The sequence below is a fragment of the Alligator mississippiensis genome, chromosome 3 (assembly GCF_030867095.1).
Source record: "Alligator mississippiensis isolate rAllMis1 chromosome 3, rAllMis1, whole genome shotgun sequence".
NCBI classification, from domain to species: Eukaryota; Metazoa; Chordata; order Crocodylia; family Alligatoridae; genus Alligator; species Alligator mississippiensis.
In genome coordinates, this window is record NC_081826.1 from 105,284,885 (window position 1) to 105,310,273 (window position 25,389).

The 25,389-nt window shown below is 49.5% G+C and overlaps 1 long non-coding RNA gene across 1 annotated transcript in view; it reads right to left on the reverse strand.

Moving 5' to 3' along the window:
- LOC109283818 (uncharacterized) overlaps positions 1-21,268 on the reverse strand; it is a 36,327-nt gene extending 15,059 nt beyond the window's left edge. The window contains exons 1-2 of the long non-coding RNA XR_002091085.2: positions 20,819-21,268; positions 17,516-17,613 (exon numbers count right to left, since the gene is read on the reverse strand). This is a non-coding gene — a long non-coding RNA (uncharacterized LOC109283818). The remainder of the gene's footprint in view (positions 1-17,515; positions 17,614-20,818) is intronic.
- Positions 21,269-25,389: the final 4,121 nt, after the last annotated feature.

The window sequence follows — 25,389 nt, forward strand, 5'->3', positions numbered from 1 at the left end:
GTCGAGACGCGGTGAAGCGCGAGGCCGTCCTGGAGCTCCTGTGACAGAAGAGGCTGGCCGTCGCCTTCCTACAAGAGACCCACTCTGACAGGTTCAACCAGGCGGCCTGGCGGGCTGCCTGGCGAGGACAGGTGTTCCTGAGCCACGGCACCAGCCTCCGCGCGGGGGTCGCGACACTCTTATCGCCGCAGCTGCAGCTTGACGCGGCGGTGCCGCGGGAGGTCGTCCCCGGCCGCCTGCTGACCGTCCGCGTCACCCTCGCGCAACACCGTCTGCTGCTCGTCAACATCTACGCGCCCTCCGATGGCCAGGAGAGGGTCGCTTTCTTTGAGAGCTTGGCTGCCCTCCTGCGCGACGCTAGCGGGGATGATGACCTGCTCCTCCTCGGGGGCGATTTCAATTGCACCACTGCCCCGCGCCTCGACCGCACAGGGCCTGAGCCCCACCTGCCCTCCGCTCGCAAGCTGCAAGCTGCCCTGGAGGGGGCAGACCTCGTGGACGTCTGGCGAGCCCTGCATCCCGATGCGCGCCAGTACACCTGGGCCAAGACGAGTGCCGGCGGTCTCACCATGGCTCGCCTCGACCGCCTTTATATCACCAGGCACCACCTGCCACTCCTGCGCAGCAGCCGCATCGCTCCCTCGGGTCTATCAGATCATGGCCTGGCCTTCAGCGAACTGAGCCTGCCGGGGAGAGCCTGTGCACGGGCACCGTATTGGTGTTTGAACATCAGTCTGCTCCAGGACTCTTATTTCCGGGACTGCTTTGCCCACTTTTGGCGGAGGTGGGAGGCTGCGAGACCGAGCCACTCCTCCTGGAAGCTGTGGTGGGACGTGGGCAAGGTCCAGACCCGAGCCTTCTGCCAGCAGTACACCCAGCTGGCCGCGAACGAGACGCGCCGCCGAGTCCGGGAGTTGGAGGAGGACGTGGCGGAGCTCGAGGCTGCTCTGCTGGCCGCTGGCAGCGATGCGGCACTGAGCGAGAGCCTCCGGCTCCGCAGGAAATGCCTGCGCGACTTGGCGGAGAGCGCGGCCCGCGGCGCGAGGATCCGCGCCCGCTGCCAGGAGCTGGTGGAAACCGACGCCCCGACCCGCTTCTTTTTCGACCTGGAGCGGCGGCGGGCAGCGAGCAAAGCCTTGGACCATCTCAAGACTCCTGAGGGCCGGGTCATTACAGAGCCGGGCGAAGTCCGCGAACGTGCCGTCGCCTTCTATCGCGACCTGTTCGCGGCCGAGCCGTCGTGCCCCGAGGCCACGCGGGAACTCCACGAGGGCCTACCGCGTCTCGATGCCCTGGAGGCCGGCGAGCTGGAGCGGGACTTGTCCCTGGAAGAGCTGGCGGCCGCCACGGCCGGCCTCGCCTCCGGCAAAGCCCCGGGCCTCGACGGGCTGCCTGCCGAGTTCTACAAGACCTTCTGGCCTCTCCTCGGCCCCAGCCTCCTGCGCGTTTTCCAGGAGAGCCTCGCCGACAAGGTCTTGCCGATCAGCTGCCGCCGAGCGGTGCTGACCCTGCTGCCCAAGAAGGGAGACCTGGGCTACATGAAGAACTGGCGGCCGGTCTCCCTGCTGTGCGCGGACTACAAGATTCTGGCCAAAGCGCTGGCCACCCGCCTCCGCGCGGTCATGGCCTCTCTCACCGGGCCCGAGCAGAGCTACTGCGTGCCGGGCAGGACCATACAAGACAACCTGTTCCTGCTGCGGGACCTGCTCACGGCCAGCGAGCTCTTTGGCCTCGACGTCGGCCTCCTCTCTCTCGACCAGGAGAAGGCCTTTGACCGCGTGGGCCACGCCTACCTCTTCCGCACGCTGGAGGCCTTTGGCTTTGGGCCCCTCTTCACCGGGGCCCTCCGGGTCTTGTACCGGGACATTTCCAGCCTGCTCAAGGTGAACGGGGTGCTTTGCGCTCCGTTCCCCGCGCGCAGGGGCATTCGCCAGGGCTGTCCGCTGTCGGGCATGCTCTACGCCCTGGCCATCGAGCCGCTGTTACACGCGCTGCGCCGCCGCCTGAGTGGGGTGGCCCTGCCATCGGCCACGGGCCCGTCCGCTGGCCCTCGTCTCCGGCTGTCGGCCTATGCGGACGACGTCACCGTCTTCCTCGCCACCCGGGAAGACGTGCGGGCTCTGGCAGATTGCCAGCGGGCCTACGAGCGCGCCTCCTCCGCCCGCATCAACTGGGGCAAGAGTGACACTCTGCTGCTTGGCGCATGGACTGGCAGGCCTCCGCCGGACTTGCCGGGGGGCCTCGCCTGGCGCCGCGAGGGCCTCAAGGTCTTGGGCGTGTTCCTGGGGCCGACGACCTTCATGGCGCGCAACTGGGACGGCCTCGAGGAGGGAGTGGAGGCCCGCCTGCAGCGGTGGCGCTGGCGCCTGCCCAGCCTTTCCTACCGGGGGCGCGTCCTCGTCATCAATAACCTGGCGGCGGCCACCCTGTGGCACCGCTGCGCGGTGCTGGACCCTCCGCCGGAGCTACTGGAGCGACTGCAGCGGCTCCTGGTCGATTTCCTGTGGGACGGACGCCACTGGCTCCCACGAGCTGCCCTCTACCTGCCCACCGGCGAGGGGGGCCAGGGCCTGATCGATCTGGCCAGCAGGGTGGCCGCCTATCGGCTGCAGGCCCTCCAGCGGCTCCTGTACACCGAGGGCCACCTCCCGTGGCGACAGCTGGCGTGCCGATTCCTGCGGCGAGTGGGGGGCCTCGGCTTTGACCGGGAGCTGTTTCAACTGGACCTCACCTTCCTGAACGGGGCGGTCCTTCCCCCGTTCTACCGCAGCGTGGTGCGGGCCTGGCGGGCGGCCTTCCATCTCTGTCCCCAGGCCAGGCACCTGCGGTTCCCGCAGCTCCTTCGAGAGCCCTTGGTCCACAACCCGGCCCTGCACCGTGTCGTGCCGAGCCTGGCCTCCGCCAGCCTCACGGCAGCTCTCGTCGAGGCGCGCTCCACCCGCCTGGAGCACCTCCTGGACCCCGCTCGGTCGGACTGGCTGTCACCCGAGGCCCTGGCTGCCCGGCTGGCGATGCGCTCCGTCCGCACCGCGGGGCGGCTTCTGCGGGCCGTTAGGGCCGCCCTCCCGACGGAGGCAGCGACCGCCCTGGAAGCCCATCTCCAGACTCGCCGGCCCCTCCCCACCGCAGACGCCGCAGAAGACGCCTTCCCACCGCTACCCGTCATCCCAGCGGTACCCGGCGAGCTGGCCGAGCGGCCCAACACGCTGCTCAGGCTCCCGGTGCCCCCCAGCAGCAATACGGGCTGCCCTTTTGGCACCCTGCCCCGCAAGGGCCTCTACATGTGGGTGGTGCGCACCCGGCACGCCCAGGTGCTGGCCGGCCGCCCTGACACCGCGTGGCGGCGGCGCCTGGCGCGGCCCGGGACCCCGGCGTGGCGCACGCTGTATAAGGCGCCCATCGCCAAGAAGACCGGCGACCTGCAGTGGCGGCTCGTGCACGGCATCCTGGCCACCGGCACCTTTGTGCGTCACTTGGAGCCAGCGGCCTCGGCGGCCTGCCCCTTCTGCCCGGGGGTGCTGGACGAGGACATTTTCCACGCCTTCCTCGACTGCCCCCGGCTGCAGCCTCTCTTTGCCGCCCTGGGCGCACTGCTTCGGGTACTGGGCCGAGACCTCTCCGAAGACGCCTACGTCCACTCCTTTCCGTACCGGGCGGCCGAGCGGGCCACGGTCAGCCTGGCCAACTTCCTGCTGGGCCAGGCCAAGATGGCCACCCTGAAGAGCCGGCGAAACCAGCTCAGCGGCACCGGGATGGTCGACGCCCTGCAGCTCTTCCGCCTGCTGGTGCGGGCCCGCCTCTCGCTCGAGTTTGAGCACGCTGTCCTCCGGCGGACGGTGCCCGCCTTTGAGGAGCGCTGGGCCCTCGAGGGGGTGCTGTGCCGGGTCGAGGCGGGACGCCTGATCCTCGCTCTGTGATGCCACCGGCTGCTCAAGCCGCAGAGACGCGTCAAGCGGGCCGAGGCCCTGGACTTTTGCTCGTGCGGGTCGACCCCGGAGGCCTCCATGGGTGTCCCTGCTGGCAGAACTGTAAATACTGTAAATAGTCCTTAAGTTTCTTTGTGTTGGTTGGTTTTTTTTTTGTCTAGAGTGTACGGGCAGGCCTTGCAGGCCACGAGCCCAGGCCTTGTCCATGAGGCCCAGAGCTTCGGGCGTCCTTGTACATGCTTTTGACTGGCTCCGAGTTATCACCCTCCGGGGAATAAAGGTCTCTTAAAAGTCAAAGTCTTTCTTTCTTTCTTTCTTTCTTTCTTTCTTTCTTTCTTTCTTTCTTTCTTTCTTTCTTTCTTTCTTTCTTTCTCACTCTCACTCTCACTCTCACTCTCTCTGGTTTCCTCCATGTCCTCCTATTGAGGTTTTTGCTCTTCTCATTTTCTCTTCCCTTTTCTTTCTTTTGCATCTCCATGATTTCTTCCTTCTGTTTCTCCCTTGCAATCTCTCCCAAGGGACTTTGTCCCTCTTACTGCATAGTACTCCAAAACAATAAATCCCCAGGCAGGGTTTAGTTCTGTCATGTTAATTCAACAGCCAGCTTCTTCATCTTCACTCTTTCAAATGATGTAGATACTCAGGGGAAGGGACAGCCAGAAAATGCCCTAAGTGACGATGAAGTTGCTCATGTAAACAGAGAAGCAGCAATAAAACAGCACTCCATAGTGGAGTGAGACTAATGAACCTGGATTTTAATATATCACACACCTCTTCTGTTAACTGTCCACTGAAGAACAAATGTAGGAATTACTACTGGTGCCATTGAATTAATGTATAGCACCAGTAAACCACTTTCAATATATGTTACTGAATGCCAAGCCAAGGATTCTTTGGAGGGAGGGGCTGAATGGCAATGGGCATTAGTAATGAGACAAGAAAGTTTGCCTCTACATTGTTTCTTCTAATCCATCCCAGGTGTTGGCTGTCAAGAGTTGAACTATTTAGGAAGAACAATTTGTTTTGAATTTGCGATTTTTGAAATTCAAAATTCAATATATTGGTGGGGCATTAGATATATGGTTGGATTCTCATTGTTGCAGTTGTTTTGTGGATAAATACAGGGTTCCAGTACCCAGAGCTCTGAATCTAACACTAAATTCACTTGCAGGGCAAATTCAATGCACTGTATGCAGCAGATTAAAATGAGAAGCAGTGCAATGTGTATAATAAATCTACAGAACACATGTAAAAACACACAACACATGTAGGCAATCTGCATTTTTGCATATTATGGCTTTTGTAAGGTGTTTTGAAGTTTAGTATGATGTTAGTAGAAATATTTTTTTCTGTTGTATCAGCCTGTTAAATACTGCTGATGTGCTATATGATTTTTTTCCCTCATTTTCCCTGCACCAGATGGCTATTCCATGGAGAATGGCATATTAGGTTTGCTGCAGACACTTTTCCATTATTGCATACACTGGGCAAGGAAAAGTCAAGGTTTCTTTTGTCTGACATGGATGAGCAGTTGATACGAAAAATAAAACTAAATGCATTTTCAAAACCAAATACAATTACATTTTTAATTCAAGTGTAGCAAGGTAACGGATGTAGGGAAGTGTTTAAACAAGGAAAAGTTTTCACACAGATACAGACTTACACTGTAGCTTACACTGTGGTTTTAGAGATTTATGAAGTAATGGCAATTAGTCATACACTCTTCTTTTCTATTGAATCTATTTATCTATTTTTGATTAATACCATGGTCAGTAATGGAAGTGGCAGTAATGGAAGTTGTTCTAAAAAAAGGAAGCTCCTTCTCAATGAGCACCAGATACAGAAAGGAACTTAAAAAAACACTTTTTCAATATGTGGTGTGAACAACAAAAGAATGAAGAGCTTTAAACACACATTTTAACAAGTGAAAAATTGCAATTAGTGGATAAAATACAGAAATGGGATGGCAATTATGGGTCAGGATGCAGTGAAAAATTGTATAGGATCCCTGATTCTATGAATGTGATCAGCACTTTCTGAGGCTGAAAGAAGAAAGTCTATTTTCTGCATGGTTTGGCATCTCTAATGTTAAAAACTATTTTGTATTTTTGTTGTGTGTTTCCAAAGGCTTTGTGGAGCTCTTTGGAGTATACCTTATTCAGGAGAGAGTCTTGATGTCTGTTTTTTTGTTCCTGCCCTGGATTCTTCAAAATAACAGAGAAAACTTTTTCAGGCATGCAAAACATTGCTGAGTGCTTTGAAATTCCCAGTGACTTGTAGTGCTTCTGCAACTGAAAACTGTAGCCCTGGTTAGAACCAGGCAAAGAGCAGACTGGCTTTTGTGTAAGCTTCTGGACATAGCTCTGACAATGCACCTCTATCTTGACCTGTAAAACTGTGCTGCTTCTCAACAAAATCAATTACAGTACATTTCTATGGTGCATCTGTGATCTGGACAGCTGCTATTTGGGAGCTAAATTCAGCTTGCCAGGCTCCTTTCAAATGCTGCCTAAGGTAGAGCTAGGGAGCATAGAATTATAGATATGCCTCTTAAAATTCTGATGTCAGTAGGAGGCAGAGTGAGATGGGTTTTTCTTGTTTTGGGTTTTTTTCCCCCCTCCAATGGACATATGAGAGTGGGAATATTGGGTGTATAAGTATTTTACAAACATAGAAGGAAGATAAAACCAGCATGTAGACAGAATTCAAAAAGTGAATGAAACTATCTATCACAAATTTGTCAGTCTTCCCTCAACACCATTTTAAAGAAAAAAAATGAATAAAGATCAATTAAAGATGTGGAAGTAAATGTAAAATGCAGTAGTGGTTTACCAAAGGTATATCATGCCGAGCTAACCTAATGGGTTTTTTTTATTAAAAAAAAAAAAAAAACCTCCTGATTTTTTAGACAAAGAAAGGGTAAATCCAGCCTCATTGAACATATTAAAGGATTAGATTTTTTGACATATAAGAAATGTATTAGTTAACTTGAAGAAAATGGGGTTTCGTATAAGAAATTAAAAGTGGGTGAAGACATGCAAAAAAGGAGACACCGGCATTTAGTGCCTAAAAAGTATTAAGGTAACAGGAAGACTATTCTCAAAGACTAGTCTTGGGGCTAGTTTTTTTTTTAGAGTTTCAATAATGACCTTGGCACAAAATAAAATGAAAGTTACTGATGACAGAAAGTTTGGAAGCATCATTGGTACACAAGAGCACTTCATTTTCAGAAAGAACTGGATGATATTCAGGACTAGAGTAACACAGATAGGATGGCATTTACTTGTACAGAGTATGCAGTCATGCACTTAGGAGTTACTAACAAGAATTTCAGCTGTAACTGGGGAGTTTGTCAGTCAGAAATGAAAGACAAGGAAAGCAGGCCAGTGTATATTAATCAATTACAAGATTACTATGTGCCACCAATATGCAACAGTTGTGAAAAAAGGCAAATCTGCTCCTATGACGTATTAGGTGAAGCACTTTCAGCAGAGAAAGAGAAGTATTAATTCCATTGCATGAGCATTGATATGATGTCATCTGATATAGTATGTTCAGTTATGGTTGTGTATGTTTGAGAAAGCTTGTTTGTGCATCTGTTTCAGATTCATTCACCATTAGGAAGATCCATCAGCAAAAGGGAGAGTCTGTTTAATGCAAAGAGGCTAAAGGAGTTTGGTTTGTTTAGCCCAACAAAAAGGAACCTTAGAGAGGACCAGACTGCTGTCTATAAATATGTTAGATGGGTAAATACTAGGGAAGAAGAGTAGCTATTAAGTTACAGAACAATTCTGGCATAGAAAGCAAATGTGCATATGACCATGGATAAATTTAGGCTGGAAATTAAGAAAAACCTTCATAACAGGGCAGGTTGTGGAACAGCCTTCTAATAAGAGAAGCAGGGTCAAGAAACCTTAATTTAAAGTTGGAGCTTGGTCACTTCATGAAGGGGATTGTATCAGGTACTTGTCTCAGAAAGAAGCAGACTGGACTTAATGAGTGAGGAGTTTCCTCACTCAAGGAAATGAATGAATAGACAAAAAGATGGATGGAAAGCTAAAATAATTCCCCTTTTAAAAATAAATTTGCAGGATAATTCATTCTAAAGATAGGTAAGGCATGCACCTAACGTGTACCCTAAACCTAACTCTAACCCAATAGATTTTTGAGGGTCTTCGGAAAAGGAAGTGTGTGTGAAAAATTACAAAACTGTGAGCTCGAATTGTGGGCCAAATGATCCAAATCATCACCTAAATCACTTTCTTTGTTTATCAGTACACTTCCTGCCCCATATCTTTTCTGGGGTGTAAGTAGAACTAAATGAAATTGGCATTTTTGTCCTGTGGACAATTCTGTTGTTTTAACTTGTTTTTTTTCCCAGTTAGGAAAAACTTAAAAGTATGTAAATATATATAAAATAATATAAATAAATACATTATAAGTAATATGTGTATACGTGTGTACGTATGTATGTATATATGTATGTATGCATGTATTATTTTTACATAATAAAAAGTTCCAAAAGTGCATATAGTCAGAAATGTCTTGTGTGTTTTGTTTTGGCTCAATGTAATATTAATCTGCCTCTTCTTCTAATATCATAGAGCATCATGGAAGTTGTAGCATAGGTGTCTTATACTCAACTTTCCCCATATGGGTCAGATTTCCCCAGGGGGACTGTATTTCCTATAGTGCACTGCAATGGTTTAGCTGGAGTGGAGAACCTAGAGTATCCTTGGAGGAAGGGAGGTTCCATGGCTATAGCTCTAAACTAAGGACTCATGGGAGTGAGCTAATTGGCACTCTCACTTAGCAGTGTTTAATTAGCACACCTGCAGCACCATGTAGAGAGGATTACATTACTTCTGATTTATAATGTAGCCTGTGCAGAGTACTGAGATGTGAATGAGGTGCAGTAAGGCACGTATAGGCGCCTTACTTCTCAGTAACCCTGTTTATGTGGACTGATTTGAGAGTAACTTTATTCCCAAGTTGGTGCACACATAACGTTACTGAGCTGTAAAGCCTATACATGTAGATGACAGTTTAAAAATGGTTTACTGTGCAGTAACTTACTGTGCAATAAGTTACTGTTCAGTAAATACATGTGTAGACATGACCAGTCAGTCCATACAAGCAGGATTACTGCACAGTAAGACGCGGGAGCGGCGAGAGACGCGCGGGTGAAAGCTTGCTGCGCCCCCGCTCCCCCGAAGCCCCCCAGAAACCCTCCAGCAGCCGCGGAGCCCCCCGCTGACCCCCAGCGCAGCCGGGGTAAGCGGGGCCCGTGGAGAGAAGGGGCTAACCCCTTAGTGTGTGTGTGGGAGGCGGCAGCTGAGTGGAGCCGGGCCGGGTCAAGCCCCGCCCAGGCCCCTACTTCGCCCAGCCCCCCAGGGAGCCACGCGACCGGAGCCGCGCGACCAGGCTGCACAAACAGGCGCGCTTCTCTGCTGGCGCGTGAGTTAGCGCGGAGTTCGTGCGGGTGGGCGCCGGACCCTGCCTGCGCACCCCCCAGGGTAGACAGTCCCAGCCGTAGCCAGCCTACCAGAGGCATGACACGGATGGGCATGCGCCGCACCCCGAGGGTCCCCTCGGGCTCCGCGGCCCCCCCCTCTGGCACCTCAGAGACGGCCACCCAGACGGAGCCCCTGGTTCCGGGCTCCACGCAGATGGAGCCCCTGGCTCTCGTCTGCGGGGGCTGCCTGTCCCTTTTTCAGGCTCTGGGGCCTGGGAGCATGGCGACCTCCCCTTGCGGGGTCTGCTCCCTTTTGGGGTCTCTGGCGCACCAGCTGGAGGAGCTCCAGGCCACAGTCCACAGACTGCGTGCCATCAGGGACTGCGAGCAGGAGATAGACTCCTACTGCCAGGCCCTTCTCCCCTGGGAGGCAGAGGATAGATCACAGTCTCCCTCCAGGCCAGAGGAGGACTCTGGGACCTCCTGCTGTGTCCAGCCAGGGGCATGGACCAAGGTGGTCAAGGGCCCTAAGGCCCGCCGCACCAAGGCCCCACCCCCGCCACAACTGAGCAACAGTTATGCACCTCTTGCTGCCCCAGCAGAGCCTGCTGAGTTGCCGGCCCCCACAGGCAACATGGGCTCAACTGCAACTCCCGCCCCTGCTCTCCCCAAGACAAAACGTAAGGTGTTTGTTGTGGGAGACTCCCTCCTCAGGGGGACGGAGGGGCCAATCTGCCACCCTGACCCCTTAGCCCGGCAAGTCTGCTGCTTCCCAGGGGCCCGCATCCGGGACATTGCGGAGAGGATCCCCAAGCTCCTCAAACCCACAGACCGCTATCCCATGCTCCTTATTCATGTGGGCACCAATGACACGGCTCGGAGCACTCCCAGCCAGGTCATGAGGCGCTACAGGGATTTGGGAGCGGGGCTTAAGGGTCTGGGGGCACAGGTGGTGTTCTTGTCGATCCTCCCAGTCTCAGGCTATGGGCTGAGAAGGGACAGGACGATCTATGTGGTCAACCAAAGACTGCGGCGCTGGTGTCGTCAGGAAGGCTTTGGCTTTCATGACCACAGCCTGCTCTTTGGCGAGAGAGGCAGCGAGCTGCTGGGAAGAGATGGTCTCCACCTCTCTCACCTAGGGAGGAGGCTCTTCTCAGCCAGACTGGCTGACCTGCTCCACCGGGCTTTAAACTAAGCCCGCTGGGGGACGGGGGCACGACCGCCACTGCTGGCCCGCTGAGCAAATCTTGCAAAGCCAGCGGATCATGGCACACAAGGGAGCCCGCCCCAGCCCCAGCCCTGGTAAAATCTGTGGGCAAGGAAGGAGCCCCCCAGGGGGCGCTTGCCTGCCTGTACACAAATGCCAGGAGCTTGGGGAATAAGCAGGAGGAGCTCATCCTCCTACTCAGTGCAAACAATTACGATGTCATAGGGATCACGGAGACCTGGTGGGACTCCACCCATGACTGGACCACGGGGATAGATGGCTATACCCTGTACAGGAGGGATCGTGTAGAGAAAAGGGGCGGGGGTGTAGCTCTCTATGTTAAGGAAAGCTACGTGTCCCTGCAAGCCGATATTGGCGACCAGGGTGGACGGCTGGAGACCCTCTGGGTTAAAATCCGTGGGGAACACGGCACAGGGGACACAATGGTGGGAGTCTATTACAGACCTCCCACCCAAAGTCCTGAGCTAGACCAGGAGTTTGCCCAGGAACTGGCTGAGGCAGCTTGCTCCAGGACCATGGTTGTCATGGGTGACTTCAATTACCCAGACATCTCGTGGGAGGATCGCTCAGCAAAATCTGAGCGGTCGCAGAGCTTCCTCTCGTGCGTGGACGACCTCTACCTGACTCAAGAAGTCTATGGGCCAACGAGAGGCAAAGCGCTGCTCGACCTGGTGCTGGCTACTGGGGAGGACCTAGTCGGCGACCTAGTGATCGATGGGAAGCTGGGTGACAGCGACCACGAGCTGATCACCTTCACCATCTGCCGAAAAGCTGGCAAGTCGGTCAGCAACACGCAAGTCCTTGACTTCAGGAAAGCCGACTTTGACAAGCTCAGGAGGCTTGTCAGTGAGGCCCTAAGGGACTGTGACCGCAGGGAGAGGGGAGTTCAAGAAGAGTGGTTGCTCCTCAAGGGAGCGATCCTCAAAGCACAAACTAAGTCTATTCCATCTCGGAGGAAAGGCAGCAAGAGGGCACAGCAGCCCCCCTGGCTCTCCAGGGACCTAGCAGACCTGCTGAGGCTAAAAAGAAAGGCCTACAAAGGATGGAGGATGGGAGTCACCTCCAAGGAGGATTATTCTGCACTGGTCCGGTCCTGTAGGGAGCAGACCAGGAAAGCCAAGGCTGCAACTGAACTCCAGCTAGCTTTGAGCATCAAGGACAATAAAAAGTCCTTTTTCAGATATGTGGGGAGCCGGAGGAAAAGCAGGGGCAACGTTGGACCCCTGCTGAACCAGATGGGGCAACTGACAACTGACGCCCAGGAAAAAGCCAACCTATTAAATAGGTACTTTGCGTCGGTCTTTCATCAGCCCCATGGGACGCCTGTGCCTGCTACAGGGCCGGGAAGTCCGGGTGAGGGTGATCCCCTGCCCTCCATTAATGCTGACTTTGTGAAGGAACATCTTGAGAAGCTGGATACCTTCAAGTCAGCCGGCCGTGACAATCTTCACCCCAGGGTACTTAAGGAGCTGGCGAGCATCATAGCCCAGCCTCTAGCGCGGATCTTTGAAAACTCTTGGTGCTCTGGTGTAGTGCCCGAAGACTGGAAGAAGGCCAACGTGGTGCCTATCTTCAAGAAAGGGAGGAAAGTGGATCCGGCTAACTATAGGCCCATCAGTCTGACTTCTATCCCGGGGAAGATCTTAGAAAAGTTTATTAAGGAGGCCATCCTTAATGGACTGGCCGACGCCAACATCTTAAGGGATAGCCAGCACGGGTTTGTTGCGGGTAGGTCTTGCTTGACCAATCTCATTTCCTTCTACGACCAGGTGACCTATCACCTGGACAAGGGAGATGAGATTGATGTCATATATCTTGACTTCAAAAAAGCCTTCGATCTGGTGTCCCATGATCGTCTCTTGGAGAAACTGGCCAATTGTCGCCTTGGGTCCCCCACGATCCACTGGCTGGAAAATTGGCTCCGGGGTCGGACCCAGAGGGTAGTAATTGATGGAAGTCACTCATCGTGGTGTCCTGTGACCAGTGGGGTCCCCCAGGGCTCTGTCCTTGGACCCATACTGTTCAACATCTTCATTAACGATGTGGACACGAGTCAGAAGTGGACTGGCCAAGTTCGCCGATGACACCAAACTTTGGGGCAAAGCATCCACGCCAGAAGACAGGCGGGTGATCCAGGCTGACCTGGACAGGCTCAGCAAGTGGGCGGATGAAAATCTGATGGTGTTCAATGCCGATAAATGCAAGGTTCTCCACCTTGGGAAGAAAAACCCGCAGCATCCTTATAGGCTCGGCAGTGCTATGTTGGTTAGCACTATGGAAGAAAGAGACTTGGGGGTCATCATTGACCACAAGATGAACATGAGCCTGCAATGCGATGCTGCGGCTAGTAAAGCGACCAAAATGCTGGCTTGCATCCATAGATGCTTCTCAAGCAAATCCGGGGACGTCATTCTCCCCCTGTACTCGGCCTTAGTGAGGCCGCAGCTGGAGTACTGCGTCCAGTTTTGGGCTCCACAATTCAAAAAGGATGTGGAGAAGCTTGAGAGAGTCCAGAGAAGAGCCACGCGCATGATCAGGGGTCAGGGAAGCAGACCCTACGATGACAGGCTGAGAGCCCTGGGGCTCTTTAGCCTGGAAAAGCGCAGGCTCAGGGGTGATCTGATGGCCACCTACAAGTTTATCAGGGGTGATCACCAGTATCTGGGGGAACGTTTGTTCACCAGAGCGCCCCAAGGGATGACGAGGACGAATGGTCACAAACTACTACAAGATCGTTTCAGGCTGGACATAAGGAAGAATTTCTTTACTGTCCGAGCCCCCAAGGTCTGGAACAGCCTGCCGCCGGAGGTTGTTCAAGCGCCTTCATTGAACACCTTCAAGATGAAACTGGATGCTTATCTTGCTGGGATCCTATGACCCCAGCTGACGTCCTGCCCTTTGGGCGGGGGGCTCGACTCGATGATCTTCCGAGGTCCCTTCCAGCCCTAATGTCTATGAAATCTATGAAGTCTGCACATGCCTTACTGCACAGTAACTACTCAGCATCGTGCAGGTAGCAAATTTACTCCTGAGTTGGCAGAAGTTGCCATAATTACTGCACAATACAGGTGTGCACATGTAGATGTGCTTCTGTACTGCACAGTAATTGTTGGTTAAAACCTAAGTTACTGTGAAGTAATGTTGCATATGTAGATGTGTCCACTTGGGGGTAACTTTACTCCCAAGTCGGTGTGCACACAGAGTTACTGCACTGTAAAGCCTACATATGTAAATGCCTGTCTAAAAATGGCTTACTGTGCAGTAAATGTATGTGTAGACATGCCCACTATGCCATATGTAGAACAGGATAGTGTTACATTACATGAAAGGCTTATTGTGAGCAGAAGAATATTGAATTATAGGAAAGGTTCAGGTAGTAGGATGGCCACATCAGTACTTAAAATAGATAGATTGAAAAATCCCCTGGTACCTCAGCAAGACCAGATATGACCAACAAAGCCCAAACAGTGAGTTGTGACTGGTACTGAAGCCGTGGCTAGTGCAATTGTATTAGACATTCTAACAGACCTCCTACAGGCACCCTGACTCTGGAACTATCTTAGGGTACGAGTACATTGAGGTCAAGGTGTCATTGCACCATATGTAGTCACACCTGAGATAACTTTACCAAGCTAACTAAGTACCAATAACCATGAAGCCATTTCAGAATGGGCTTCAGCCACTATAGAAGCTCCAAGTGCCCTCGGCAGGTTTGTGCAACTCATTCTGAAGTCTGTGCTGCTGCAAGTATCCTGCTATTGGTACCTGAACTATCTAGAACAAAATTAGTTTGAGTATGCTTGCACAAGTTGAAATGCAATGTAGCCATAGCCCATATAGCTTAGCTAGCCATCAGTATAAGACAAACACATAGGCTAGGAGCAGGCATTACACATAAACCAGTTTAAGTGATCAGAAATTAGTTCAAACTTGTAACAGATGTTCAGTGCACATAAACCAGTTTGAGATAAACCTGGTTGAATATAGTATCAGATTTATCTGATTTGGCTCAAACCAGTTTATGCAATGTCTGTCTCAAGCCCCTTGCTGGTTTAAGATAAACCAGGCACCCCCAGCATCCCAGCATGCTCTCTGGGCTTGGCAGGGCTCTCTGCTTTACAGCAGGGCTGACCCATCCTCTCTACTCTTTGGCTGCAGTTCCAGCAGAGACTTGCAGGCACAGAGCATCTGCCTGGCTTCTCCCTGCTAAACAGGGATTATTCTCCCCTCCCCTCTGCCTTACCCAGACACCTCAGGATTAGCAAGCATAGCACATGTTGGCTACAGTCTGTGCCGTGGGAGACAACAGGCAGACAGACTTTTTGGAGTTAATCAACAGGTAGCTTAATGTCCTTCTTTGGAAGAGCTGTTTAAAAAGAGCTCCATTAGTTAATGGAGAGAGGCTTTGTTTTCTTAATGGGTTGCTAAGCACTGAGTTAGGGGTGATAAACCTTCCCTGCTGGGCTGTGTGGGGGTGGGGGTGGTGAATAATCAGAGCATCCTGCTGAGGTCTGGCCACACTCCCTCTCAACACAGCTCTGTGGAACTGAGGGAAGGGATGCTCTAGTGCCTCCCAGCTTCTAGCTTGAGCCACTGAAGGCATGTGTCTGCATTTCTGGGATGTCTGTCTGGTTACAAAACTAATTTAGCCTAGCCAGGTTAGACTAACCTGCAAAGATTGAATCAATTCAGGTTTAGGTTTTTTGAATGTCTGTCCCTAACCATGGTTTCACTAAGTTACATTGCCTGACAATTGCACCAAGAGTCTGTTTTGGAAAACAGGGATCTATGGGACATAGGCTGCCCTGACCACAACAACTTTTCATTATCCTCACCCTCTACATTGCAGTAGAGATGCTGTGTAATGTATGAGTAGCTATAACTATCAAGGAAGTGGGATAACTGCTCAGGAGGTCAGCTTTATGACAGCTCTGTGCAGCTGGAGCACCTCAAAGTAGCTGGAGCAAGACCAGTCAGGCCCAAAGTGTCCTGCTGTGCCATAACCCAGTACTCTTCTTTTCCTGCTGGCAATAGATGTACAGTTGATGTATAACAAGGAAATAAAGGACAATTGTAACAATTTAAGACTGAATGGTATTGCATTTTACCAGGTGAAAGAGGAAAAACTGAAAAAAAAAGATATGTTGTTTCACACTACTATGAAGATAAGACTGATTCCAGGATTTTTAAAAATAAAGATTGTGAATACACTCTGTTTATATTAATGACTCAACATTGTCATTCAATAAAAGCATGAAGCAATGAAGCTTTGGAATCTAGCTAGAGTCTCTGTCTTTGTGGTTTTTATATTAGGTTTGAAATAGGTAGACCTCACAAGTTCAAATCCTGGTAGTGCCAATTTAGCTTTGCTTTATTTTCTCAGGCAGATAAATGGAATAGCATAAAGTTTACTGTGTTATAGGTTTTTCAAATAAGACCTTTAAGACTTTCTGTTCTATGTGGTCATAAAAAAGATCCCATGGTATTTTTATGTAAGTGGAGAGATTTACTTCTCTGTCCTTGCTGAAACTTCTCACTTAGTACTGAACATTGCTGGACTTCTGTTCTGTTCCAGAGGTGGCTGCACTCACATCTTTTGTGAGGAAATGGGTTTTTAAAATATAAATTATTATACTGGTATTAGTGTATTATTTAAAGTGCTGGATAGCACTGACAAATGAGTAGCTATTGTCAAACAATAATCTGGGGTGAGATTTCATGATGCGGACTGTATTTGGTGTACCAGATATTTTGATGCCACTAGCTGGGTACAGGTTGGAGAAAAGCTGTCGGGCTGATTACAGTTTCTTGAATCTGACGTCAGTGTTGCACCTGACCTAAATGAGCTTTAAGCAATCTGAGAGCTCAGCTAAACTCTGGTGGTTTTTTATAAACTCCAAGGGTGCGTCCACACATACAGCCATGTGTGCTTGCAGTAGCTCAAATAGAAGCAGCACTTTGGTGTGGGGCAAGTTGTGCCACTTGGGGCAAAATAACCATTCCCAGCTCCTCCCGGATCTGTAGCCAGGGGGAGCTAGAGCCTGGGATCAGTACCTGTACTGCTGGCCCCAGAAGCATAAAAACCTGCCCTGGCAAGTAGCTCAGGGCTACTTGCTCTCAGGAGCTTCTGGGGCCCCCCACCTTTTTGTTTTTGGTTACCCCATCCGTGGCCCCACCAAGTCCCAGGACCTTCTGGTCAACCTCCTCCTTGCCCTGGCCAAATGGGCACTGTACTTGGCCAGGAAGGAGGCTCTGGCTGGGAAGGTGCCCAGAGACTATGGGGCTGCTTTCCTCTCACTTGTCTGTGCACCTTTTTGGGCAGAGCACCAGTGGGCAGTGTCCACCGGCTCCTTGGATGCCTTTGAAGACTGGTGGATATGGCACACGGGGCTTTGCTAGGTGTTTTGACCCTTTGACCCACACAATACTCCTACCCTGGTTTTTTTTTTCATTAGATGTCCCAAGTATTTTGTTGTAACGCTCACCCATTAGCCCCCATACAATACGGGCTACTCGTTAGCCAGGTGGGCCTTAGGCCTGTGGTATTTTGAATGTTACAAGTAGACAGGAGCTTCTGGGGCCTGGCCAACTGGTATCTGGGGGCACTACCCATTATGCCAGCTGGCCTGCTGAAGCAGCCCTAAACTGGAGTGGCCCCTGCCACCTTTATGCACTGCGGAAGTCTGGCAGTGGGAGCTGCTGCCTAGCTGTGACCTGCTGCCATCTGTTACAGCACCCACCTCCTTGGACCTACAGGCCTCTGTGGACCTGTAGCCTGCCAGACCCAGATGGGGTGCCCCCGCTCTGCCATCTGGGCAACTATCACCCAGAAGATGTGCTTCTGGCCGTGGCCTGACTGTCCAAGTGTGTCCAAGTGTGGCCCCAAATGTCCAAGAGGTCAGTTACCTTGTCTGCCCTCCAGCTGGGTCCCCAGTGCTGGCCCTGGACAGGCTCCTCTGCTCAGGTCTCACCACTTGTCTCACCAGCAGAGATCCTGGTGTTCCCTGTTTAAAAATTGCAATTTCTCTGATAAGAAACCCAAATTATCTCATTAAAATACCTAAAATAGTGTTCTTTCATTATTAAAATGAAATATAGAGAGAGATCAGCTGAGCAAAGTTTACTGATATATTTACAAGTTTAAAGCAATTTGGAAGCCTACCTGTGCCTCTGTCATCATAATAAAATGAATTCTAAATATCTATATACTTTGGCATTGACTTTTGGCTACCCCCTTCACTTCCCAGGATGTGTACCACTGATATGCCAGTGCTCTGCCCCTGCCCTTCACTCTCAAGCCACAGGCTGCTCCCCACCCCTGTTCCCTCATTTCTGATCCACAGGGCCAGTTATATGTGTGAGGGGTTTGTGGGGGTGGCTTGGGGGTGTGGGGTCTGTGGGTGGACTATGGGGGGTCTGTGTTGGGGGGCTGCTCAAGAGGGGTGCGTCCCTTGCTCCACACAGGGCACAGCCTGCCTGCACTGCTCACAGACTCCCCCCCCAGGGGCCACAGCCCCTCCCACAGGAGCCATAGCCCCCCACAGGGGCCACATGCCCTCCTGCCCTCTCAGTGACCACAGCTCCCCCCAGGGGCCACAGCTCCCCCACAGGGCCCCAACCCCCCCACAGCAGCCATAGCCCCCCAACAGGGGTCACAGATGCCCCCCACAGGGCCACAAACCCCCACAGGGGCCACAGTCCCCCAACAGGGCTCATATGTCCCCCACAAGGCCATTATGCCCCCCCACAAGCCCCAAATCCCCCTTGCAGGGCTCACACACCTCTGCAGGGCCTAAAGCCCTCTGGCAGGGTCCAAAGCTGACCTGCAGCAGCAGTGGCCATCAGGGTTCTCAGGGCCCTTTTGGAACAGCTCCCCCCCCCCCACCCGTGTGGCTCAGCCCTGGCCACCTGGCACCCGGTACTGCCTGTGCCCCACCACACAGGCCTGGCCCAGTGCAGCACCATGCACCTTTAGGCAGCTCCAGGCCACTTGGGCTGTCACCCAGGGCCCTGTGCTAGTCACAGGGACTGCTCATCACGTCAGGCTGGGTCCTGCATTCATGGGCCCCATGTGCCATCAGGTTGTGCAGGTTCTATGCATTCAGGACCCAGCCTGGCACAACAGATGGTCTCTGTGAGCAGTCCCAGCCCCTGGGTGGCAGCCTGAGTGGCCCAGAGAAGCCTGAAGGTGAATGGTCCCGTGCCAAGCCAGGCCATGCCCACATGATGGGGTACAGGCAGTGCCAAGTGCCAGGTGGCTAGGGCTGAGCCATGCTGTCCCACACCTCTTGGAGGGGCTGTTCCAGGAGGGCTCTAAGCCCAAAGGCCCCTGCTGCTGTGGGAGGGGGGGAGGCTGGAGGGGCACCCACCCCTCTCAAGCAGCCCACCCTCCCACAGTACCCTCCTCCTGAGTCCCCCAAAATCCCATAGCCCTGGCTCTAGTTTCCCCCACCCCCAGTCCCTACTTACCTAGGGATGGAGCCCTGGTCCAGGTCCCTGCAGCCTGCACTGCTCCTTGCCCCCCATGTGCTGCAGCTGCAGCACCGGGGCAAGGAACAGCCATAGAGATGCTCTGGCCGGATACCAGAGCATCTCTTCAGAGGACCCAAGCCTCCGGTTGCCCTGCTTTTTTTCTGCAGGTTTTTTTTCATACCTAGATATCCAGGTATCTCAAATGGCTTTGAGATGCGGGAAGAGGCATGTGTGGTCTCTTCTGGATGTGCCCCAAGAGGCCATTTATAGTGGAAGACAGCCAGAGCACAGTGCACCTCTGCAAGCAGAGCATGTATATTTTCTCATATGTGTGTATTTTCTCCTAGCCTTCTCTCATCACTTCTATTGCAGGATGAACACAAGCCATGAGTAAAGGCATTGCAATTTAGCCAAGTAAGTCATTATGCTTTATTGAATTCTGCTGCTTGAAGTTGCTGCAGTTCCCTTATCATAAATGAGTGAAGCACCCATTAGGCTACACCAAGACAGGTCTCTCCCCATTGTGACCAGAAATTTCATCTGGGACCTAAGAATGCTTCCTAAAGAAGTTTTTGCCCAAACTGATTCCTATCCATGAAAAGTCTTAATTTAGACAAATAGGCTCTCTCAATGAAACATCAGAAACTTCACTGAAAATTCCCAACCAGACAAAAAGAGCACGTGTTTTCCATATTAATGAGTACAGTATTTGTATCATCATTTAACATATGCAACATTCAGAATAGCTTTCAAACATGGCCTCCTTCAAAAAAAAAAAGAAACAAAGAAAGAATGCGCTGATTTTGAGTTCACAATATGTATTCTGAGCTACATGTATTCCAAGCTGCAGTCCTGGCTGTCTAAAGAATGTCTTATTATAGTAAGAAGTCTATTTTCTGGCTGAATACAGTGATCTGTTTGCATAAACACCAGTGAGAGTTTACAAAGAATCCAAATGAAAAATAGCCAGAAATTGACAGCTTGAGCACCAGTAAGCATTAACACCCTCTTTGCTAATTGCTGCCATCACAAATTCATGGAAGCCTTTTAAATCTCTTGACAGTGGTTATGTAGGGTTCCGTGGTTAAGGAAACTCTAGGTAGTACAGAACAGATGCCATCATTAATATGCAACTACATATGCTTCAAATGTATATGTTTTTACAAGTTCCTTTTTTCCTTTTCTTTTCTGCTTGTAATTAAGTCTTCAGAATGGCTGGTCTGTGCTTTTCGCTCTGTGTCTAGTAGTAAAGTCAACAGTCTTAACCCTTTCACTTCTGTTAGAACATATATGGGAACGTTTTATACTTAACTGCTCTAAGAAATCTGACCGTCAGATTTCCAATCAAAGATGTTAACTTTTAGCAATGCCCCTTTTTCTGAATGACTTAAAAAAATAAAATAAAATCTTAGGAATCCATGTATTCCACATACCCCACTGTGCTTCACTTCTAACTTCCCCAAGGCTTAAAGCCTCTCCTGAACTTCAGTTCTGTTTATTCAGGGAATTCATCTTTTATTCTTTCAAAGCTTTGTGGGTTTTGTTTTAAATAAAAGCAGCTGCTGCTTTTATTATGTGACTATAGTCAAGTTAACAGGACAGAACAATGACTTTCTCATTTCCTCTCCAGCTCTAACAGGAACTATGATGATAATAAAGAATCCCACTGGAAAAATCGAGGTCAGTTTAATATTGTAACATTCCTTACAGTAAGGAATGTTGTAAATAATACCTTACCATTCCTCTTACCCAGCTCCCTCCCTTCTTTCCTCCTTTGCAATGTCTTTGTGTGAGTGAGGATGTCTCCTTCTTGTTACCTCCTCTTTTCTTCCATTTCCCATCTTCTATTTTTCCCCTCCACCAACCAAAGGTAGTCAAGCCTAAGAAAAGCTGTAAACATCTCTTCTTTCAATCAGACAGAGTGCACCTTGGATTCTCAACAGGGAGTTGATGTCACTTCTCTTGGTGGAAAACAGCTGATGTGCATCTGCCTTTGGGACTCATACATTATCCCTGAGTCACTGCTGGAAATCTGACCAAACATCCGTGAATTGAGGAGGAGACATGCCGGGGAACCATATAGCAGAGCTCAGGCAAGTGTTCCATCATTCTCAGCTTCTTTCAGGTCACCTCTTCTATTTTCTCTAGATTGCATTTGGAATATCTAACTACTGCTATCTAGGTTTTATGTTGCAGAAAACATGGCACCTAGCAAGGGCTTGAATCTGAACAGTGTAGTGCTTATTTCTGAGCCCGGTGTATGTAGAGAACCCTACAGGATGTTTAGTTTAGGATGATTAATCACAATACTCTCAGTAACTCCTTGAAATCTATTGACTCCTCCTCACTTACAGTATCAAATGCCTCATTCTTAAAATGACAGGATAATTTTTTTAAAGCTTTCCTCCCCTATTGAAAGTGAAAGTTTCAAAACAAGAAAGGGAAATGTGGTCAAAATATTGATGATTAGATTTTTTTTATTAAAATCTTCATATAATTGAATTATTCAATATAGTTCTCAAAGGTCCTATATCCCTACCAAGCTTCAGGAGAATATGTCCTAGCTGGGGACATTTTAAAAAGGGTCTCTAGCAGTCTCAGTTGCTTAGAAACCCTTAGACGTATACCCAGATTCCAGCTGATGTAGTGACCTCTACCAGAGTTTACAGAGAGCCTGAAGCAATAGATCTATAATTTGAAATGCCCTAATAATTTTAGACAGAATTATCATCACTGATGCAAGTGAAGATAGTTTAAATGTCAACTTTGTGAACAATATTATTCTTCATCATAGTATGCAAGACAACTGAGGAAGGGGTATCTTATCAAGGGTTACATACTCTATATTGAGTATTGTGTCATTTTAGGCAAAATTTGACAATATTATTGAAAAGCATACGATTATTCTCATTTTCTTGTAGGGTGGCTTCAAAGATTTTGGAGTGTTGATTTAACCTTAAACTAGTTATGTAAAAAAAAAAAAAAAAAAAAATCCACTTGTGATTATTTCATGGTCCTAAATGCACAGAGATTAAGTAAACTTCCAAAAAACCCAATATATTTTTGTAATATAGTATTATAAAATAAATTATTATCATAACTTCAATCATGCCTATAATAACATAGTTGTAAGTTATTTAATATAGTTCATATAGTGGTTTCAAAAACCTTAACTTCATTTTTGGAGAGGCATACATTTCCATACCATATATGATGACAACACTTTTTTCAACACTTCAGCATCAAATTTACTCATCTGTAGAGTTATTTCACTCATAATGTAACTAAAGTTTCCATTTAAAGAGGTTTGTATGTGAGAAAACTTCAAATATAATTTTTCTAAAGAAACCATATTCAATTGTACTCTGAGATACCTATGGTCTTTATTAAGAACTCATACTGAGATGTCAGTTCAGCAAGATCTTCTCTTATTACCCTGCAGATTATTTTATAATATATTAAAAAGCAATGCTATAATAACATTAAGTTTGTATCAAATCAAGTACTCAGAGGTTAAAAAGGCCCCAATTAATGGGGGAGAGCAGGTGACTTTAATTCAGCCCCCTTGTGTGCATACATGGCAATACCTGAATCTTTACTTATAAGATTACATACTACTTTTCTCTTGACCTGTCATATATAATTGGCAAATTCCTTGGACTTCCTCCTTTTTTACTATAACTGTCACAAAAACTTGGGTAAATAGTGTGCAGATATGACATGAATTTCATATTTGAAAATTACAGCCTAGCAAACAAAGTATCTGAACCTGAAAAAAAATATGCTTTTTCAGCAATTTCAGTAACAAAAATTGTTCAAATTTTGGCACATTATATGACAGAAAAGATATTAGCATCTAAATAAAAAAGAAGGGGTATTTGTATTGTTCTCAATCACACGGACACTTTTGAAAATCTCATCTTGTGTGTTAGACCACAAAATAGAATGCATAGGTGGACAACAAAATTAGAATGTGTGCACTAAATGTGCGTACTATGATGTAGTTAAATGTGAAATGATAATACCTTTGCTTTTTTGTGTTCTTTAAAAATGTTGTGGGTTTGCATAGAGAAGCTATGTTTTCAGAGTTGCCATTCTCAGTGCAGAGAAGAGTTACATAATTCTATGTTCCACAGACACTTTACATTGATTCTTTAGGACTAGAGAGAGACATTCAAAAAGGAATTGATTCAATCTTTGCAGGCTAGTCTAACCTGCGAAGCTTGAACTGATTTGGAGGTGGAGAGACATTCTCTTTTCATTCTAGAAATGCAGGCACATGCCTGTAGTGACTCAGGCTAGAAGATTGGGGTACTAGTGCAGCCCTCCCTTCCCCTCCTGAGTGCTGAGCTGAGGAACAGCATGGTCAGGCCTTGGCAGGATGCTTTTATTCGGGAGCCTCCTACCCCAGAGCAGCTCAGCATAGAGTAGATAATACAGTATTTATCACCCCTAACTCAGTGTTTATCAGCTCATTAAGAAAACAAAAGCTTCTCTCATTAGGTCAAGCTCTTCTTAAAGAACTTTTTCCCAAAGAAGGTATGGAGGGATTCATAGATTCATAGATGTTAGGGTCGGAAGGGACCTCAATAGATCATCAAGTCCGATGTTCCAGACCTTGGCCACTCGAACTGTGAAGAAGTTCTTCCTTATGTCCAGTCTAAATCTGCTCTCTACCAGCTTGTGGCCATTGTTTCTTGTAACCCCCGGGGGCGCCTTGGTGAATAAATCCTCACCAATTCCCTTCTGTGCCTCCGTGATGAACTTATAGGCAGCCACAAGGTCGCCTCTCAACCTTCTCTTGCGGAGGCTGAAAAGGTCCAGTTTCTCTAGTCTCTCCTCGTAGGGCTTGGTCTGCAGGCCCTTGACCATACGAGTTGCCCTTCGCTGTACCCTCTCCAGGTTATCCGCATCCTTCTTGAAGTGTGGCGCCCAGAATTGCACGCAGTACTCCAACTGCGGTCTGACCAACGCCCTATAGAGGGGAAGTATCACCTCCCTGGACCTATTTGTCATGCATCTGCTGACGCACGATAAAGTGCCATTGGCTTTTCTGATGGCTTCGTCACACTGCCGGCTCATGTTCAACTTGGAGTCCACTAGGACTCCAAGATCCCTTTCCACCTCTGTGCCACCCAGCAGGTCATTCCCTAGGCTGTAGGTGTGCTGGACATTTTTCCTCCCTAGGTGCAGCACTTTGCATTTCTCCTTGTTGAATGTTACCAGCTACCTGTTGATCCTCTCCAAAAAGCCCTAAGCTCACACTGTCCTGTCTGCCTTTGTCCTGTATCCTACAGTACAGACCATAGCCAGCATGTGGTATGCTAACTAATTCTGAGAGGTGTCTGTGTAAGGCAGAGGGGAGGGGAGAATCCCTGCTTCAGCAGGGAGTGGGGGGGGGGAGGCAAAAAGCAGGGGGAAGCCAGGCAGACCCTACTGTATGTGCAGTCTCTGCTGGAGATACAGCCAGGGAGCAGAAGGGAGGGGCCAGCCAAGCTCTCTGAAGCAGAGAGCCCCGCCCAGTCCAGATAGCATGCCAGGATACTGGGGGACTCTGATTTAACTTAAACCAGGAAGGGGTCTGGAACAGACATTGCATAAACCAGTTTGAGCCAAATCAGATAAGTCTGATACTACATTCAACCACGTTTATTTCAAACCGGTTTCAGCCATTTTCAAGCTGGTTTATGTGCACTGAACATCTGTCCTGTTACAGGTTTAAATCAGTTTCTGATCACTTAAACCAATTTATGTGTAATGTCTATCCCTAGCCTAGGTGAGTGGTCAGCACAGTTTTGGAGCGATGGGCTAGACCAACTCATTTCGGGTCCAAGGCAGGTTGGTGTTCTCATACAGCCACCACCACACCTCACTACCTGGCCCTGGCAGGGACAAAGCTTCCCACTGCTGGAACACTGCCAAAATCCCCACACACTAGATCCAGTAGATTCATAGATGTTAGGGTCAGAAGGGACCTCACTAGGTCATTGAGTCTGACTGCCTGCTCTGGGCAGGAAAGAGCACTGGGGTCAGACGACCCCAGCTAGGTGTTTGTCCAGTCTCATCTTGAGGACCCCCAGGGTACTTCCCCAAGCCAGATCCATCCCATGGGATGTATGTTGCCAATAATGGTTTAGGTAGCTTTTTTGGATCTAAAATGCATCATCTCGACTAAAAGCAGTTTTGCTTTATGTGCAAAAAGAAATAAATGTTTGCCCTGGGCTTATAAAGGCACATTTAAGGAATTACTGATGTTTCACATTTAATCTGTAAAACTCACTGTGGCTTTAGATGCCATCATAAGCTGC